Source organism: Monodelphis domestica, chromosome 2 (genome assembly GCF_027887165.1).
Source record: "Monodelphis domestica isolate mMonDom1 chromosome 2, mMonDom1.pri, whole genome shotgun sequence".
Classification (NCBI taxonomy): domain Eukaryota; kingdom Metazoa; phylum Chordata; class Mammalia; order Didelphimorphia; family Didelphidae; genus Monodelphis; species Monodelphis domestica.
In genome coordinates, this window is record NC_077228.1 from 443,748,330 (window position 1) to 443,768,341 (window position 20,012).

The window sequence follows — 20,012 nt, forward strand, 5'->3', positions numbered from 1 at the left end:
CCTATATCATATTACATGTTGTGTAATGTGTCGTGTTGGTGTTGGTGAGGAGAGAGGGATGAGATAGAATGAACATAGATCACAAAACTCCAGAGAACAATTGTTAAAAATTGTATCTACATGTACTCTGAAATTTTTTTTTATTTAATAAAAAAAGAAAAAGAATGCCATACCCATTCTGCAGACTTACCCAAACAAGTAAGGAGATAGAATTACTGTATTCAGGATAATAGTTCATGTAGTACTTCTCCATTTACCTCATCCAAATGCTTGGATAAACTATAACCCTTCCTCCCTCAGGGTCTGGAGAAGGCTCACTTACCGTAGCTTAGCAGGCAAGATGGAGATGGGTATCATTCACTGAGAGCCCTTCAATTTCTCCTGGAAGTAGGCTCAATTTACCACACCTAATCATTCCCAATAAACCAGCTGAAGGCTTTCCTTCCTCAATTTAAAACACCTGATCTTTAATTTATGGTTTAGAAATATGAGACAAGAATCCTTTGGAAGAGATTGTAGAAGAGATCTTCACACAATTCTAGAAACTGAAAAAACAATAGGCTTAGAGTTTTCAAAGCTGCTTCTGTACTTCAGGAAATAAATACTGTAGTTATTTATTTTTAGGCTTTACAAAAGTTTCATGTTTAGTGTCTACCTAGTTTGCCTACTGTTTTAGCACTCGCTATTCTTTCTCCTCTGTCAGTTTCTAAGGATTACTCAATTATCCCTTTCTATTTGACAAGAATTCACATCAAATGCAAGCTATATGAGCTCAGGATTTTGCTTTGCCTGCTGCAAAGATGGGAGGGCAAACAGCTCAGTGGCAGTAAGTAGCAGTAATTGCTCCAACCTTTGCCAAGGTTACTTCTCTCAAGGTGCCCCAAATGTAAGTGCTTTTGTATTTGGACCATGTGGCTGCCTTGCTTTTGTTCCTGATGTTTTCAAATTATTTTCACTTTAGAAAAATACTTTAATATATTTTTATTCCAATTGCATGATGGTAATTATTCTTCTAACTGATTAAATGACAGGATAAAAGAAACCTTTGTTTTCACTGAGGTAATTTGTTGTTCAATAAATGTACCTAATTTTCTGAGGATGGAGAGTTCATATTATAAGCATCAAGCTGTCTTCTTTCATTAGCAATTTATAAAGCTCTCATTAGACTGGTAAAAGTCACACCAGAGAGAAAAAGATAAGTTATTGTTAATCAATTTCTAATCTAATCTCTTCAACACTTACATGAATACAATGTTATGCTTCATCAAAGGGCTTTTCACTTTAGCTCCAAGTCATTATGTTAAATATAGTTTTATTTGTTAATGAGTAAAATTAAACTTTATATTACTTATAATTCATATTTACCATGTTACTCAGCTACTCAAAAACCTTCAGTGGCTTGTCATTGTTTACCGAATAAAGTCTGAACTTTTTACTTTGAGGCAGTAGTAAAGAAAGCAGAAAGCACTACTGGTTTGTGGGCTTCAGAGAGTAATAAGGCTCATTTGTGATAGATTACCTCTCTTTTAGACATACCTCATCTCCCATTTAAACATTACATTACCTTGTCTCTTCTTTTTTTTCTTTTTTTTAATTAAATCCTTACCTTCTGTCTTAGAATCCATACTAAGTATTGGTTCCATTACAGAAGAGTGCCAAGAGCTAGGCAATGGGGATTAAGTGACTTAAACAGGGTCACATAGATGTGAGGACAGATTTGAACCCATGATCTCTAATTTCTAAGACAGCTTGACTCTCTAGCTGTCTTTACCCTGACTTTTCTCAAGGTCAATGGCCATTCCTTGGCATTTTACTCCTTGGGACTAAAAGAGGTAAGTCTGCTAGAGAACTTTTTCTTCCTCATAAAACCTGACTCTTGTTGTCCTGTTGTATAGAATGGGATGCAAATATATCTGCACAAAAATGTGCTAAGAACCTGGCATCACCTTGGTACTAGATCTAGAGGGCTCACCTCTTATGATCATTATTTCTATGTTTCTTCCTCTAGGTGTGTTAGCTGTAACCTTCTCAAGTATCCCAAAGTTTACCTGAAACATTTCTTCTCTCGCTAATCTAAATCTACTCAAAGGAAATAGGAATATAAGCAGTCTGATATCTACAGATAATAGCAACAGCAACAAACCTTTATAATATATTTACTACACATTAGGGGGCTTGTGGGGCTTTAAGGAAGATTAACACCTCTGGTGCAAGGGCTTGCTGGAACCCTTTTCAAGGCTGCTCATTCATATTTGCTATCTACCTCTCACCCAACTTTCACCTGTGACTCCCAGAAGCTGTAGCATGTGTACCAGTTATACCCTGGTAAAACCATCTTGGCAGATGGGCTATACCAGGTTGAGTATAACTGAGGTCTCAAATCTGTTGTTGAGTTTGGGGCATATCTACCCCAAGCATGTGAAGATTTTCTTTGAGGGAGGGAGCAGATGAGAACAATTTGTTCCAATGTCCATGAAAGCAGCAGAAGTTTGCATTGTGTTGTGATTAGAACATGCTCAGACATCAAAGATGGCATCCCAAGCCATCACCAGCTGTTCTGACTTCTTTTATCTTGCCAATGGACTTTGAGGACTGGAAGAAAGAGTGAGGCTAACAACTTTGGGCCACTCTGCCTCACTTAAATTCAATTCATACACAACATAAGACATCCTATTGTAATATTGTTGTTTTTTAAAAACAAAAGGACAAACTAGAACAACAAAACATTAGGTACTGTGCTGGACAAGGGAGATACAAACATGGAAATTATTTAAACGAAAAGGATACATTTAGAAGGGATAAACAAAAAGTCTTACCCTTAATTTCTGAAAACCAATAGTCTAAATCAGTATTGTCTAACCTATGCCACAGGTGCTGGAGGAAGCCACTTCCCCCCTCCCCCTCCACCACACCTGAGGACATTTCTCTCATCCCCAGCCACTCTCCCCAGCAGCCTAATGGGAGTGCTTCCTCTGGGGCATGGGAGAGGCTCACATGCAGGTGATTGTTGCAGTTTGGGCACTCAGTCTCTAAAAGGTTCTCTCTTACTCTTCTAAGTACTTGATGGGATTAGAAAGTAGTTTGTATGAAAAAAAAAGTCTATGGATTTTCATGAATAGCAAATTCAGTGTGGGATATGATAACCAAAAATATTTTAAAAGATAAAATGAAAAAAAAATTAATTCTCTTTTAAATGTATGGGTTTAATACAAAATGATAAGGCATTTTAGACCCCCAAAAGCCCAAATTCTTAAAACAGTATGGTAATAAGGCAATTGTATGTACATAAAAATATAACCTAATCTATATTTTAATTTTTGTAATGAAATATAAGGCATGATGTTATTTTTGATGGGTTGCACCAGTACCATTGTTATACTAAAGACTTCACAATGAAGTACAAGATGTCCTAATCTTGTCTTTAAGGTCTTTACAATCTTGACTTTGCCATTCCAGTCTTTGGAATATATTAATTAGCAGAAGTACCATGACCAGAGTAAGGGAAATTAAACTAATTTGTTCAATTTCTATTCCAAAAGTCTTAGAGGAAGGCTAATATGAAAATTTAATTAAGACCTTTAAGATTCCCTGTATAATGGTATATCTGAAGTCTTTTTAAGGAGGTTGGCTTAGGCCCTGACAGAGTTCAGAGAAGTGCTAGTTTTTTTCCTGTGAACTCCCTCCTTGCAAACTTTGTGGTATAATAGGATGATACAAAGAATTTGGGATTAAGTGCCAATACTGTCTCTTAGTAGCTCAATGACCTTCCTCAGTTATTTTCACCTCTCTAACTTGGTGCTTCCCTTATTTGTAAAAGGAAGCCTGATAATTTTTATTATCCAAGCCATAAAACTGTTATGAGATAAGCACTTGTAGAGCTTAAAACGTATGGAACCAGCACTTAGACCCTTTATTGTTAGTATTCTCTAATGCCATGATGGCATTTATTCATATGTAGATGATTATTTCAAGGGTTAAAGTCTTCAAGCTTTTCCTTTTCCCCTCACTTGGTTCATCTCTTCTTGAGCATTTCTTATTTGTCCTGTGAAATCAATTTCCTACAATTCTCTAATTGTCCGTACCATATGATTTAGCACATAACATATTTTTTTTTTTGCATGATGTATATGTTTGTAATAGAACTGTGTTTTTCTTGCTTTCTCATGGAAAAGAGCATATGGGGGAGAGCAAATATGGAAGTAAACATAAATAAAATTGAATTAAAATATCTTATTTATGTAAAACTTATTTTTAGTATAAATATTTTATTTCCCTAATAAGATTTTAATATTTTGTGGGTTATATCTAGGTAAGATTTAAGTTAATGAGGACCCTTATGGGCAACCTAGATAGGTGTTAGGTATTTGCCTTATTCAACAACTCTCCCCTATGCTCTCTAGCCTATTGTTTAAATATTTTTCCTTTTTCTAGTAACTACATACAAGTTAAAATTTTTTTTTTCTGACTTGGTATTTATTTAGACATACCTTTACCGGAGAATATCCTTGTAATCCTCTGCTATGTGGGTCATTCTTATGACAGTTGCACAGTCTTGCTCTGCCACTCTCTTTGGTTCTACTATTCCTTTTCCTCCTAATCCTGATGGTAGGGTAACTTTTTATAGCACAGATTTGGATGGCGATCCTTCTTTTTGCCCGATGGTATTACTGAATCTAACAACTGGCATCTCAATACTCAGGTCAGACCCATAATGCTACTTTAGTTTTTGCAAATACTCTTGATATGTGATATCAGGTCTTTCTACTTCCAGTGACCTCATCAATTCAAATGCAGGTTTTCTGATATTTTCCACTAAATTACACATTTTGTCTAGCTCAGATGCCTGTCAGCATTTTAGTGATTCTGCAGCATGCCCAGTTGAAACCTCTACTGATTGCTGTCCAGGAAAAAAGGGATGCTGTATTGAGAAGATTCTTGATGTGGGCCAATAATATTTCTCTGGTGTGGGAAATCTATACTCAGCACTACCTATGCGTGAAACCTTTATGTCTGATTTAAACATACCTCTGAGTTTTTTCTGATGATAATCTTTTTCTCTACATAAAAGCTTGCATTTAAAAGATTAACTCCTCCCCTTTGGAGGAGTTTTATCAGAACAATTTCTAGGTACTGTGCTTTATTGTGACTATATGAGGAAATTTTGAGTAATCAGTGAGGTCTGGCAATTTACAAAATAACGATTGATTCTGATTTTATTATGATATTGATTCTAATATTCAATTCAAATATTGCCTTACCTGTACAACTTTTTTTTTAGCTCTTTATCAACAATCTTATAATATTCTTATTTTTACCCTCAGAATTCACTTCTAAGATCAAAAGATTTCTGTTTGTACACCCATCAAATCAAAAATTTATCATCCTCCATATTTTTCAAGATGTTTTAACATAAAATTGTATTTGGCAAACCAATAATGCTAAATTAATCATTAAGCATGCAGCATATATTAATAATGAAATACATTATATGCAATTAATATATAATATATATCATAGTAAAACAACAAAATTAATGTTTCTGATCACCAATAAATGTCAAGCATTTATGATTCCATAAATTATACAATGTTGATATAAGAGAAAATATCTACAGGAAAGAAAAAAATTATAAAAATTCCAGATCCATACCCTCATGTGTGACATAATTTAAGCAGACTACCTTAACTGTATTATGTTTGTGAATGTATATAGTTAACTTCTTTAAATGATATTGGGTTATTTTTTAAATTAATTTTCTCATCCAAGGTTCTAAGAGGGTCAAGGAATATATTTTTATATTCTCACTAATTACTAAAATGGCAATTTTTTCTATCACTGATTCATCAATTTCCTTTGGTTCTCTATCCCACCTTTTAATTGTTTTTTACTCAATAATCTGGAGAAAATTTTACTTATTGCTTTCTATAACCCCATGATTTCCCATGTGTAAATATGTCATTTCTCATAGTAAATTTTTCATGGCATAATAAACCATAAAACTAAAAAAAATTGTTTAAAATGTATTAGTGATGAGAAAGGTCATATATGGAGTCACCTTTAATTATCAGTGCTACTGCTGACCTCGCCTCAATTCTGAAATCACAAGATTACCACTGATACCAATTAAAGTATTTTCTTAAAGAAATCTTTACATAATATTTTTTTGGTAAGATCCAAGTTAAAAACTTTTCTGTTAGGAAAGATGTATCTTAGTTCTATCTGTCCTCTCATAATCTCATTCTAGCATTCTGATGAATAGTCTCCCTAGAATGATAGTTCTGCTATTATTCTGTGAGATTTCATTGCCTTTTAGATATACTGTAATGGTATTCCCAATACAAGTGGAGAGGCTCTACTGAAATTAGTATTACACACTCACACAAACACTCATGTACATAAAGTACATAGTACAATGGAAGCAGTATAAATAATAAAACAGAGCATTAAACTTGGGGCACAGAGGATCTGTGTTCTAATCTCTACACTCTTTAATAGCCACATAAATTTGGGCAAGTTCTAAGACTTTCTGATTCCCCCTATATAAAGTGAAAGACTAAATGATCTCTACAGTCCTATGGAAATCTGTGGATTTATGATCACAGATATCCAGTTTGTTCAATATTTCATCTTATTAAAAAGCCCTCCAATATAGGACCTGCCTTTTAGATTAAGACTATTTGGGTTTCTTTTTTGTTAACCTAATGTGAAATCAATGGGACAACAGGTAAAGTCTATTGAAGCAATGTACCCATTCTTTTTAAGTAGTCTAATTTTCAAACCCAGCAGGCTCAATTTATTTACAAAGGTTAGCCTGAGATAGTGGAGTTTTCATTGCAGAAAGGCAATTTAACCAAAATGCTCTAACCTAATTGCATAAAATAGTCATTTGCATAAGCAGCTAGCCTGGTATTCAGGACCCAGAGATGCATATACAATTAAATCCAAGTGAATATTATTTGAAGACTTGCCACTTTTTGATAGCTTCTTTGGAAAAGCACAAGAACCTCAGCATTTAGTTTTATTTTTCTAAAGACAAGATATACAGTATGTCCCAATACATTATCTAGGCACTTTCTCTGTTGTATAGAGATGACTGTGTTATGGATTTGCAGCAGAATTCTGCCACAGTGTAGAGGTAAAAAGGAAAGTGTCTAATAAATGAACTAAATTGTTTTTGGTTTCCCTTAATGGCTGTGTTTCTGTAGTAATGAACCCATGAATAAATTAAAGAGATGAGTTTAAGGATGTTCTAGTGCCTTAAAAGAGCACAAGACTTCTTGTCAAAAGACCTTAGATCAAAACTTCACTCTGTCTCTTACTAGACACAAGACCTTGGACAAGTCACTTAAACTTCTATTAACTTCAGTTTCCCCATTCAATTTGATTCACAAAAATAAATAGATAAAAGTGACAGATTTGGGGGCTTTAAAGACAAATAAGGAAAGGGTCCCAGCTCTGAGAGATTTTATATTTTGGGTCAGGGAATGGAACAACATGCAGATAGATGAATAAAACTACTACATTCAATAGCAATTTCCTTTATTTTGAATAAGTGTAGTATGAAGAATTAACAATCAGGGGACTCAAGAATGGCTTTGTATAATAGGCAACCTTGAAGGTGCATTTTGAAGCAAGCTAGCAATTCCAAGAAGTGCAGTAAAAGAGAGGGAACATTCCAGACATTGGCAGGCAGACTAGGGAACAGATTAAACAATGGAACACAGGTTGGAGATAGAATGTTGTATATGAGGAATAAGAAGTAGGCTAGATTGGATTGTAGAGTATACTAGAGGTAATCATGTGGAATTCATTTGGAATATAAAGCTGGAGCAATACTGAATAGTATTAAATGTAAAGTGGGAATAGAACTAATAGGGAGCCACTGAAACTTTATTAGGAGACGAGTGACCATTTGAACAATGTTTTGGATGTATCCATTTATCAGCTATGTGAAAGATGGATGGGAGAAGGGAGAGACTAGAAGTAGGGTGGTCACAGAAAACAAAAAATCATTAAAAATAACTACAAAATGGATAAAATCATAGAATTCAGTCAACTGAAGAGACTATATTGATATAATTATAAAAATACTCTTTTAAGTAACCCAAGAACTTTAGTAAATGGAGGGATATTCATTGCTTGTTATTGTGTTAAACCAATATAATAAAAATGACAACTCTATGAAAATTAGTTTATAGATTCAATTCTATGGCAATTGGATTACTAAGTTTATACTTTATAGTGATAGAAAAATAATAATATTCATTTGGAGGGAAATAATGAAAAAGAATAGGAATACAGGGAAAACAGAATTTCCAGATTTTAGACTGTATTATAAAGCAGTGACCATCATAGCTATTTAGTACTGGTTCCAAAAACCAAAACAAAGACAAATGGATTAGACTAAGCAAAGATGAAAAGATCTTATACTATATACCAAAATAAAGGTAAAATTATGTTATCTGAACATTTATCACACCATAAAAAAGTTAGATGAGAATCACACCAGACATTTCTCAAAGTTATATACAGGCTAAGAATTCTTAATCAAACAAAGGAAAGAGGCAATTATAAAGGGTACAATAGTGAATTTTGATTGCTTGTTGCAGCGAGCCAGCCAGCAACCACTGCATAAAAGGATATATCTATAGGATTGTGATTTTGAGGAGGAGAAAGAAGCCTGAGAGAGTGGATAAACTCAGGCACACACAGATCAGATTGCAGGGAGGAAGGATGCTTCTTCCTGTTATCTTTCTTTGTAGGGCATGCAGTGAAGAAAGATAAAAATTAACCAAGAATGCATGGAAAGTAGATTTCTATGATAGGATAAGGAATCAGGTGTGAGGTGAGAAGGGAAGAAAGAATAAAGAAAGAAGACTTCAGAGACATGCCCAGCAGGCAGGTTGGAGAGAGAGGAGAAAAGAAAGGAAGAGGAGGAAGAATGGTGCCCTTCCTGACTTTTTACTGAGATAATGAGGTAAGAGGTATATAATGCATATGCAACAGCACATAGTGGATTCACATTGACTTGACATATCAATGACATACAAGATAGGGGCTTGGGTAAAAGCCCGCTCTTTTCAAACTCCCAGAACAAAGACTGCATGGCCTGCTCATAAATCATGCATTGGAATGCTGTCTGACCAGACCAGAGCTGAGCCCCCTGTGGCTCAGGCCTAGAGATACTTCTGGCCTCATTAACTGCTCTGACCAAGTATAATATCATATCAATACATCAATCACATTTTCCAGATGTATATGCCTGGAATCCTACACTTGTAATTGAAAAGATTTTGCATAAGCAAAATGAATACAACTTGAATAAAAAAGAAACCACTTGAGTAGGAAAATGTTTTTTATCTAATCTTGCTAAGGATCTGTTCTTTAAGGTATGTAGAAAACTAACAGAAATATGTTTGACCGAAAGTCATTCCTCAATAAATGAATTGGTAAAAGGATGAACAAGCATTTCTCAGAATTACAAACACCTAGGAAGTAGCCCCAAAAAGACCAAAGATGGAAAAATTACCCCTGTCCACATTTTTAGGGGACAGACCTGGTTTCCCTTCCCTCCAGGAGAAACAAACTGTTTAGGCATAAAACAAACTGGTTTCTGCTTAGCTTGGGGGGCAGGAGACAAGGAGGAATTTCAGGAATATCAAAGGGTCAGGGAACTAACATTTGACTAAGTAAAGATAAACACTCCTTAGATCCCAATCCCAGGATGGGCTTCTTGTCTCCAACCTCGAATTCCTGTGTTAAGGTCTGTTTGTTGTCAGATAAGAACCTGCATAATTCTGTAATGTATATAAGATGTCCTGTAATGTCAGTAAGATGCAGTTTTCCAGTAGGGAGTTCTGCCCCAGCTGGTAGATTCTTTATTTCTCTCTTTTATTAATAAATTATGGTTCCAATAATCGAAATTCTAGGTGTTTGAACTCATTTGTGAAGTGTACCACTTCACCTAACAGTCATGTAATTATAAAAATAAGAAATGCAAGTCAAAACAACACTGAAGTTTTACCTCCTGCCTTCCAAGTTGGCAAAGATAAAAGATAGCAAAAAATGGAAATTGTCAATCTTGGTTGTGGAAAGATGGAAACAATATACTATTGTTTGAACTGTTATTTCATACAACCATTCCAGAAAAATAAAATTTGCATTTATTGAAGAGAGGGATTAAAATGTCTAATCTTTTGACCCACTGATTCTACTGCCAGAAACATCCTTTAAGAAAGTCAATTATAAAAAAAGGACTCCATCTAGAACAAAATATTTATAGTTGTGCTTGTGTAGTAGAAAAAACTAGAAAAAAACCCCTACATATCAGTCAAGTGGGGAATAGTTAAACCATTCTGAAAAGCAAATCTGAAAATTCTGAAAAGCATCAGAACTTTTGGTTTCAGAACTCCTTTATACCCTTAAAAATTATTGAAGACCAAAAAGAACTTTTGTTTATATGGTTTAGTTTAATTGATACTTAACTGCATTGGAATACTGAAAATCTTAGTACTCTTGTGAAAATGGTTTTGACTTCAAGGACCCCAGAAAAGGGATTCAAGGAGCCCAAGTTTTCTCAGACCACACTTTGAGAAATGTAAAAGAATATTACTATGCTAGAAGAAACAATATGATGAATATTGAAAACCACAGCAATATTTGTAAGAATAAAGCAAAAAGAAGTTGGCAAAACCAATAAAGCAATATATTCACAATGACGATAACAATGAAAAAAGAAAGAACAACAAAAGAACTATTAAGAGGTGTCTAGGAGGTACATGGAATAGAGCAGTAGACTTGGAGTCAGGAAGACCAGATTTCAAATGTGGCCTCAAGTAATTACAAACTCAGTGATTTTTCCTCTGTCTGCTTCAGTTTCCTCATCTATAAGATGGAAATAGTAATGCCAACTGTTATCCAGGATTTTTGAGTGGATAAAAATGAGATAGCATTTCTAAAGTACTTTACAAATCTTAAGTCTGTGTAAATGTTGTTGTTATTATGATAATTGAAACAAGTGAAATTGTTGTAAATTTATCATGATCATACTTGGTCCCCAGAAAGAGATCTGAAATGTGAAGAAATAATGTCCCTAATATAATCTAATTCCTACAGGGGACATCCATTCTTCTACCTCCAACCTTCTGTACTCACATGAGGGATCATGGATAAGGATTACTAAATAAATGTCATGTTTCTGATATGTTGGTTAGTTTCCCTCATTTCTCCCCTCCCCCCCTTCTTAGTTGTAAGGGATGGGTTTTGGCAATGCAAAAAATAAAAGATTATAGTAAAAATTAAAAACAAAATTATATTCTTTCATAAGTGAACAGTGCTAATGATTTTGACTCACTGTAATAAGGTTTCAGATTTCATATATCAATTATAATTTCAATGTACTTTGGGGGCTTAATTTAGAAGGCCGAGATTTTGAACCCCACTTGTTGGTAGTCCTCACTTCATTCTATATTAAATTGATCATGGATGTTGGGTGTTAGTTCATCCCTCCCACCCCCTTACCCATTGGATGGTAAATATTGTAAGGATGAAAACTACTAACATTGTAATCACTTCAGTGCCTAAATGGAGAATGAATTGGAATGGGGAGAGGCTAGTAGCAAGTAGAATCATCGAGGTGATGAGGGCTTGCACCAGAATGGTGGCAGTATCAAGAGGAGAGAAGGGGGCATATTTGAGAGATGTTCCATAGATAAAATTGATAGGCCTTAGCAATATATTAAATTTGCAGAATGAGATACAGGGAGGAGTCCAGGAAGATACTTAAATTGTTAGCATGAGGGACTGGGATGATGGTGCTTTCTAAAGTAGTAGGAAAGGTTGGGTAGGGGAAGATTTAGGCAAGTCACTTGACCTCTGTCTGCCTCAGTTTCCTCATCTAGGGTCGATAATTGCTTCTACTTACCATAGTTGTTATGAGGAGAAAATCAGATATTATTGTTGTTGTTTTTCCAGTTGTTACTGTTAGTTTCAAAACAAGGATATTTTGGAATCTCTGGATGCTTAAAAATGATGAAAAAATTAGTATTCTGGAAGCTAAAAAGGTCCTACTGGTTTCAAAGAATTTATACTCTGTTTTAGACAGGTATTTTTTCCACAAAGGGCTTTAATCTCTGACAATTTTCCAGATACACCGAAGATGACACTAGTTGTGTCAGCAGGATATTTCAGGCTCTGGAGCCTCATGACCTGAGCAAATGGCCTTGCTTGTACTTCAGTGCTTCATCACCAAAATATAGAATTCTGAGCTCATAGTTCAATGGGGAAAGGAAAAGCACAGGCAGCAAGTCGCTCGGTCACTTTGTGACTCCAGTGGCAGATGGGCTGGCCTTTAGGAAAAAAAAAAGAAAGAAAATCTACCAACTGGTGAAGAAAATGTGAGTCTGAGGGAAAAATATCTCACTTTGGTGAAGACAGCTCCTGCCGCTGCATACATTAGGATCATTGGAAAAGCTGAGTCTTGCTGTGAGTGTTCACCTGAGGTACAGATCTGAAATTCTCCCCTTACATATCCATACATATGTGCACATGTCTACATCTTAATCACTGCATAAAAAATGCTCCATTGGTTGTCAAAAGCTCCAAAATAATAGAGTGGTTTGAATAAGGAACCAAGTAGACAGGGCCTATTCAACATTAATCTAAAGGGATAGATGGGGGGAATCTGCAATATAAAATATTTTAGAAAACAGCAGTGGGAATGAATTAATCATTTTTATTAGTAAAATCCTCTAACTCAAAGATATCTGAGCTTTGCCAGTAATTAATAAAAACCAGAATACTTCTACTTGAGCAAAGGAGGGCTGGAAACAACTCTAAGGCACTTAGTAGTTATCAAAATTAAATTCATGAAAAACCAAGCAGAAACTATTAGTCTTCTCTCTTATTCATAAGGGACTTGCTGATGGACCTCTGGAGTTAATAAGGATTATTATCAGTTAGTCTGTTAAGTGACAAGCAGGACAAACATCTAGTAAATACATTTCCCAGGCATTGTGCTAAGTTTTGTGGATACAAAGAAGTTGAAAACAGTCAAAAAAACAGTTTATGACCTCAAAGAACTTCCATTCTTATGGAGGGGAGAGTGAAGGTGAGACAAGTGAATAACTTTGTACATTATCTAGCGTAAAAAGTTATACATGTTTTATACTTACATATGCACACATATTTTAAATATTATTATATAAAATAAATATATTTATGTAAATATAAAATATATAAAGATTAAAATATATATACATCATGCACATATGTTTTCTCACATATGTAGTAAAAATGAGAGGTGTTCTCAGAGGGAAGGTACTTGTAGGGATATTAGAATCAAACTTGGGAAGACCTCTTTTAGAAAGTGGGGTTTGAGCTGATTTCTAAAAGATGTTGGAAAGTATAGACAAGGAAAGAGGAGAACATTCTAGGACTTAGATACAACTGGTGTAAATGGACCATTACAAGAGAAAGCTCTGTGTGTGTGTGTGTGTGTGTGTGTGTGTGTGTGTGTGTGTGTGTGTGTGTGTGTAATTAAGTCTTCAGAGATCGTAGTGTGCATGGAGGGATGTTAAATGTGAGACTGGGAAGATAGGAAAGGGTTAAAGTATGTTACTAGTTAAGAAGTGAAATTAAAGAAAATAAGAGTAACCATGAGGGACAAGTTTTCCATCAATAAGAGTTATACATTTCTCATATATTCTCATTTTTAATTTTTATTTTTTTATTCATTGAATGCTTCTTTTTTGAATGACTAATCACCACCAAAAAACACAAATGCTAGTAGGTGTTATTACTCTGTGCCTATTTAACAAACATTCTAGGATGTTCCTCTTAGACATTCTAGTCAGAAATCATATTCATAATTTCCAAACACTCAATGAGTACCCCTGATCCTTCTCAGGTTTTGAAAGGTATGAGAAGATGACTGTGGGGTATGAAAAACTGAAAAATGAAGGTAAGTAGGCTAGGTCAAGATGGAAAAAATCTGTAATTTCTACTTGAAACTCTCTTTACTAATGTAGAGTGTTAGTGCTATTGTAGCATACCAGCTACATTAGTATCTTGAAAGTATGATTGGTGTATTGATATTGTATCTTGTGTTCATATACCAGACTCATGGTCATGTTACTTATTGATTATTGTATTGCCAAATCTTCAGTCCAAAGGACAAAAAGAATTCCTGAGCAGGACACTATTTATCACAGGGTTCTAGCTCACACCTTGTTAGACCACATTCCTTTCTAAGCCACATGTTTAATTAACCTCCTCCTCTTTTGATTAGGTGATTGTCAATTGAGCCAATGTTAAAGCCTATGCCATGTCACATGTTCATTAGTTACCTCCCACTCCACATCCCTAAACTCTCCAATAAAAGTTTGAGGGCACATGTGGAGCCCTCTCTCAATTCCCTCCGGGGAGCACAGCAACATGTAGCCCATATTTTTTAACTCCTTGCCTCTGAGTCTTTATTCCTTTGTCTCTCTCTTTCTCTCCTCTATCCATTTTGCCTCAGTTTCCAATGTCCTTCTCAGGTGTCCACCCATGAGAATTTTAAGATGTAACTATAGGAGTTTACAGCTATTATTGTTGTAGGTCAATCTTTAGTCATTTCCATCTTGTATGACTCTTAATTACCCTATTTGGAGTTTTCTTGGCAAAGATACCAAAACGATTTGTAATTTCCTTCTCCACCTCATTTTACATATAAGGAAACTGAGGGAAATTGGTGAAGTGACTTATGCAAGGTCACATAGCTCAGTATCTAAGGCCAGATTTGAACTCAGGGAGATGAGCACTGGCACTCCATCCACTGTGCCACCTAGCTGCCTCAGAATGAAGATTAAAATACATGAAGATAAATTTTAAGTGCTTTCCAAAAATTAAGATATCTGAAGTGATTTGTCTTTGCTAAGTCTGCTACTATTGCAGAAGCTACATTTTTTTTAAACCCTTACCTTCTGGTTTGGAGTCAATACTATGTATTGGCTCCAAGGCAGAAGAGTGGTAAGGGCTAGGCAATGGGGGTCAAGTGACTTGCCCAGGGTCACACAGCTGGGAAGTGTCTGAGGCTAGATTTGAACCTAGGACCTCCCATCTCTAGGCCTGGCTCTCAATCCACTGAGCCACCCAGCTGCCCCCCTCAGAAGCTACATTTGAATCTAGATCTGCCTGTCTCAAGAAGGTACAGTACATGGTGTTGGACTTGATGTTGGGAATAAATGAGTTCAAATCTTGCCTCAGATACTTAGTAGCTCTATTATCCCAAGTAAGTCACTTAATCTCTGTCAGTTATCTCATCTGCAAAATGGGGATGATAATACTAGCACCTACCTCAAAGGATTGTTATAAAAATCAAATGACATAACATATATGGTGCCTTGCAAACTTTAAAGTGCTACTTATATTTTGGCCATTATTATTATTATTATCATACCAGCCTGAGGTAAACAATAAATAAAATAAATTTAACACATTTTGAATGCATTGTTGCTCTGCATGGCAATTAGATATGGATGAAAATTAGACAACCTGCACGCAAAATACATTTTCACACTTTTTCTGTGTGTTACAAAATATCAATAGATATATTTTTCCTTGATACAATGAATGTCCAAATCCTTATCTCAAATACACATGCACACACATGATGGACAATAGCCTTGGAATCTGACTCCCTCCTAACAATGGTCCTTAGAAAGGCTGATTCTGCTTATCTGAGGAAAGGCAGGTATTTTTCTGAAAGTAGAAGAAACTAATTCAAATTAAATGGAATTATTTCCAGGAGAAAAGCAGGTTATAAACTAGTTTCATTAACCAAGGCCCAAATTTAGTCTATAATTCAGGGTATTTACAAGTGGAGGTAGGGAAGGTAGTTACTAGACACCATTGTGGTCAGGCAGTAAAAGACTCAACCATGGGAAAACAGGCCTTTAGATACAGGGAGCCAAAGCCTCTAGGAAGATTCAAATACTAGGCAGAAAAGCCATTTATTGAGTGTAGGAGTTGGGTGCAAGGGAAGGACAGAGTAGAACTAATTCATAAGACTAATCTAAGATCATGAGATTTAGAACTAGGAATGGATTTAGGAACTGAGGTACCCCAAGTGACTGGCTGTGTACCTTGAATACAATCATAGACTATGGTGAAATATTAAAGCAAAGAAGACATGGAACCACATTTTCAATTAGAGAATTAATAATCTGATAGTGCATTTGGAAAAGGGCATATCCCACCCAACCCCAAACTCCCTACCCCCGTAGAACTGTGAATGTGAAGTTCAGCCTGATGTGATTTATTTTGGTGACCTGTGACGTTATTGAATAAAGTTATTAAAAATAACCATTCTAAAGCAACTTTATTCTGTGTATAGATGCATTTATTAAGCCATATAGTACATCTTCAATGATGGGGCTGTGAGCTGGAAAATCATATAGGACAGCGAATTCTTATGTTATTATTAGGAATACACCATTTATTTTCTTTCTGCAGTTCTTTGAAATACATAGACTCAATAAATCAAAACTTGTTCCATCAATGAAAAAATCAACAATAGTGAGCTAATGTAATGAAATAGTTGTCTCTTTTTTGTTCTTGTATTTTGCTAGGTTGATTTTTTGTTTGTTTGTTTGAATGACTATGAAGAAAGTATAGAGAAAACTGTTCTTTTATTTATCTACGTCTTTTAATTTTCTTTGCCCTGATTTGTGGTTTATGCTTGTCAGGTTCTTTTTTTCTAATTACTTGGACCTTTGCAATGGCTTTTTACCTTTACCCTCTTCTTTCTTCCAATATATCTTAAATAATCCACTCACAGATCAAGCTTTTTAAAGGCTAGCTGTGTTCACCATCACTCTAGATGTATCACGGTGCACCAAAATATCTTCTTTAGCTCCCCATGATGTAATGAATTAAATCCATATTCCTTAGTTTGCCATTCAAATCCTTTCTTAATCTGTGTCCAATCTACCTTTCTAGCCAAATATCTCTACCAATAAAATGTACTCTAACTTTAATAGGATTTTATGGGTCATTTCATATTTTTATGCCATGCTTTGGCTCATGCTGTTGCATCAGTCTGAAATTCCTTTAGATCCTGCTCCATTTCTGCTTCTTGAATTCTTACCCATCTTTCAAGTGTATGATCTGATGCCATTTCCTTTAGGAAGATGTCCTTGATCTTTTGAACCTGGTGTGATATATTCTTCCACCAAATCCTACAGAGCATTATTCCTTTCTCGCATACCTATGTTCTGTCTTGTGGTATAGTTCTTTGAAATTTGTTTTTATTCAGTCTCCCTTTTTTCTCCCTGGCCTCCAACCAGAAAGAAAGTTCCTTGAAGGCAAATATTGTATCATTAATTTTGATAGACTAGCACTTAAACATACTGAGTTGGATGTAAGAGGTATTCTTCCTACTTTTATGATATCTAGAGAGTGTGTCTAGCCATACTACATGGAGCCCTCCTTGACTATCACAGATGCTGGGCTTCTATGGTAATTTCTTTCCAAGGTTTCAATTTCATTAGAATTAAATGTAGAGTAGTATTCTTCATGGCATCCTTTATTTTTTTGAGGCATAAAATTGTCAGCTAGACAAAGTAAGAGTCTATCTATCTATCTATCTATGGAGTATGTAGATATAATATATGCATGATAAATGCTTATGAAACATATCACATGGATAAATATTACATATATTATTACTATATTATAGGTACTGTATAGGTAGATATTAAAGCTTCCTCAGAGGGGAGAGAAGCTTTAAGGTAGGAAGATAGAGACAGGATAGAAGTTTTAGATACCACGAGGGGGATGATGGAGTCAAATTAGAGGTATGAGGTGGCAGGAATGAGTCTTTATTAATTTTCCATGAGCCACAGCTAAGCTCTGATCAAAGGACACTTCCGAAGGCTTTTACCAGTCCAGAGATCCACATTTAATACCACACAGGTCAGAGAGATGAAAGAGATAGAGAAGGTTTAAAGATGGAGCTTGGCCAGAGGACAAGCTCCTGCCAGGACAGCCATCAGCTAGCCTGAAAGAGAGAGAGGCGGAGCTTGCTGGGCTAAATATAATCTTTGATATGCAAATATACATAGTACATAGGGATGATTATCATTGGTTAATGACAAGGCATAGGTGTGGTTTCTCTTAACCAGGTGAGCACAAAGAAACCTGTGTTCCCGCCTAACCTGGGAGAAGCTGGGGTCAAGGGTCAGAGGCTTTCCCAGCCACGGGCAATACTGAGCATGCTCAAGATGAGCATGCTCTCTTCTAAGGCAATCTGTACATACCAACAGTTTCCCTTGCCCATAGCTAGGGGTGGACTGCTACAGATATTTACATATATTGTCATATATCATATAGTGCACACATTATATGTTATATATTATGCATATTATATGTATAAAACAGCTCGTTGTTTAGTCATTTAAATTGTGTTCAACTCTTTGTGACCCCTTTTTATTGTTTTTTCTTGGCAGAGATACTGGAGTAGTTTGACAATTCCTTTTCCAGCTCATTTTACAGATAAGGAAATTGAGTGAAAAAGGGTTAAAGTGACTTGCCCAGGGTCACACAGCTAGTGTCTAAAGCTGAAACTGAACAAAACTGAATTTGGGTCTTCCTGAATCCAGGCTGGCACTCTGTCTACTGTCCTATGTATTTGCCCCATACACACACACCCACCCACCCACCATATATCTATATCTATATCTATATATACATATACACAATTTTTATAGGTAACAGCTCTGGTTGGGCTTGGACTGGCTACTTTGTGAGAAGGTCCAAGTCAGTAGAGTTGATAAGGACCCTGGGAGTCTCAAGATTAGCCAGAAGGACTGTTACATACTTATCTATACATATATACATACATATAAACACATAGAGAAGGACAGAAAGCATATGAGAGAAAGAAGGATGGGGACTGAACTTGTAAATCAGGCACTCTATTATTGGGCTTATACCCCAAGGAAGCCATAGATAAGAAGAACATTCCCATATATACCAAAATATTTAAGTAGCATTTTTGTGATAGCAAAATATGAAAACATCAAAAAATATGGAAACAAAATAGATTCCTATCAACTGAGGAGTAACTAAACAACTTATTGTTCATGAATATATGAGAATATTATTGTTCTGTAAGAAATGATATGTGATGAATACAGAAAAGCAGGATAAGATTTATATGAACTGATGAAGAGGAAAGTAAACAGAAGAAAATAATGCACCTCAATACAACAAAATAAGTGGAAAGAATGTCCACACAACAAAAAAAAATCAAAAGTGAATTTAACAAAATTATAAAAATCAGGCAGGACTCAAATTAAGTGATATGAGAGGACACCCTGCTACTTTACCCCATGCACCTGTTCATGGAAGTAAGAAACAATTCATGTTTTCATGTTTTTTCAACATATCAATCAGTTGTTACTGATTCTTCTCCTTTTTTCATAATATTATTTATTAAATGGAAGGGCAGTCTGGGAGGGGGAGGGATACTAGGGATAATTGACATAATAAAAAGAATAAATATAATCAAACGGTTTCTCCTGAAAGTTCATGCCCTTCACTTGTTTGCAAATGTACTAATAGGTTGATCTTATTTTAGTACTGAGGCCAGGGAGGAGGAGGTAGAACAAATGTTAGGTTACCCCCATAAAAAGACTACCCCATTTTCTCTGTTCTCTATGTATTTTGGGTAAATAAACTGATGATGAAAATCAAGTTAGCTTAAAGTATATAAACCAGGCAAATTCTGCTTGTGAAGTGTTTGGGTTGGTTTGCTTTTAATTTTTAAAATATTTTGTTATTTTAACTTGACAAATAGTAAAAAATCTGATAATTTTATTATACCAAAAATAGCAAAAGAAGATTGCATATGAAATGATGAATCTTATTATATGTAGCTCATTTTAAAAGATATAGTAAACTCTGCACATACATTCTCAAAGATGTTTGGCTTATTTGTATTTCTGTTTAAACCTACTTCTTTACTTTTC

General features: G+C 35.2%; 1 protein-coding gene across 4 annotated transcripts in view; it reads right to left on the reverse strand.

The window, feature by feature from the left end:
* PRKN (parkin RBR E3 ubiquitin protein ligase) overlaps window positions 1-20,012 on the reverse strand; it is a 1,990,036-nt gene that overhangs the window by 248,990 nt on the left and 1,721,034 nt on the right. The window lies entirely within an intron of this gene.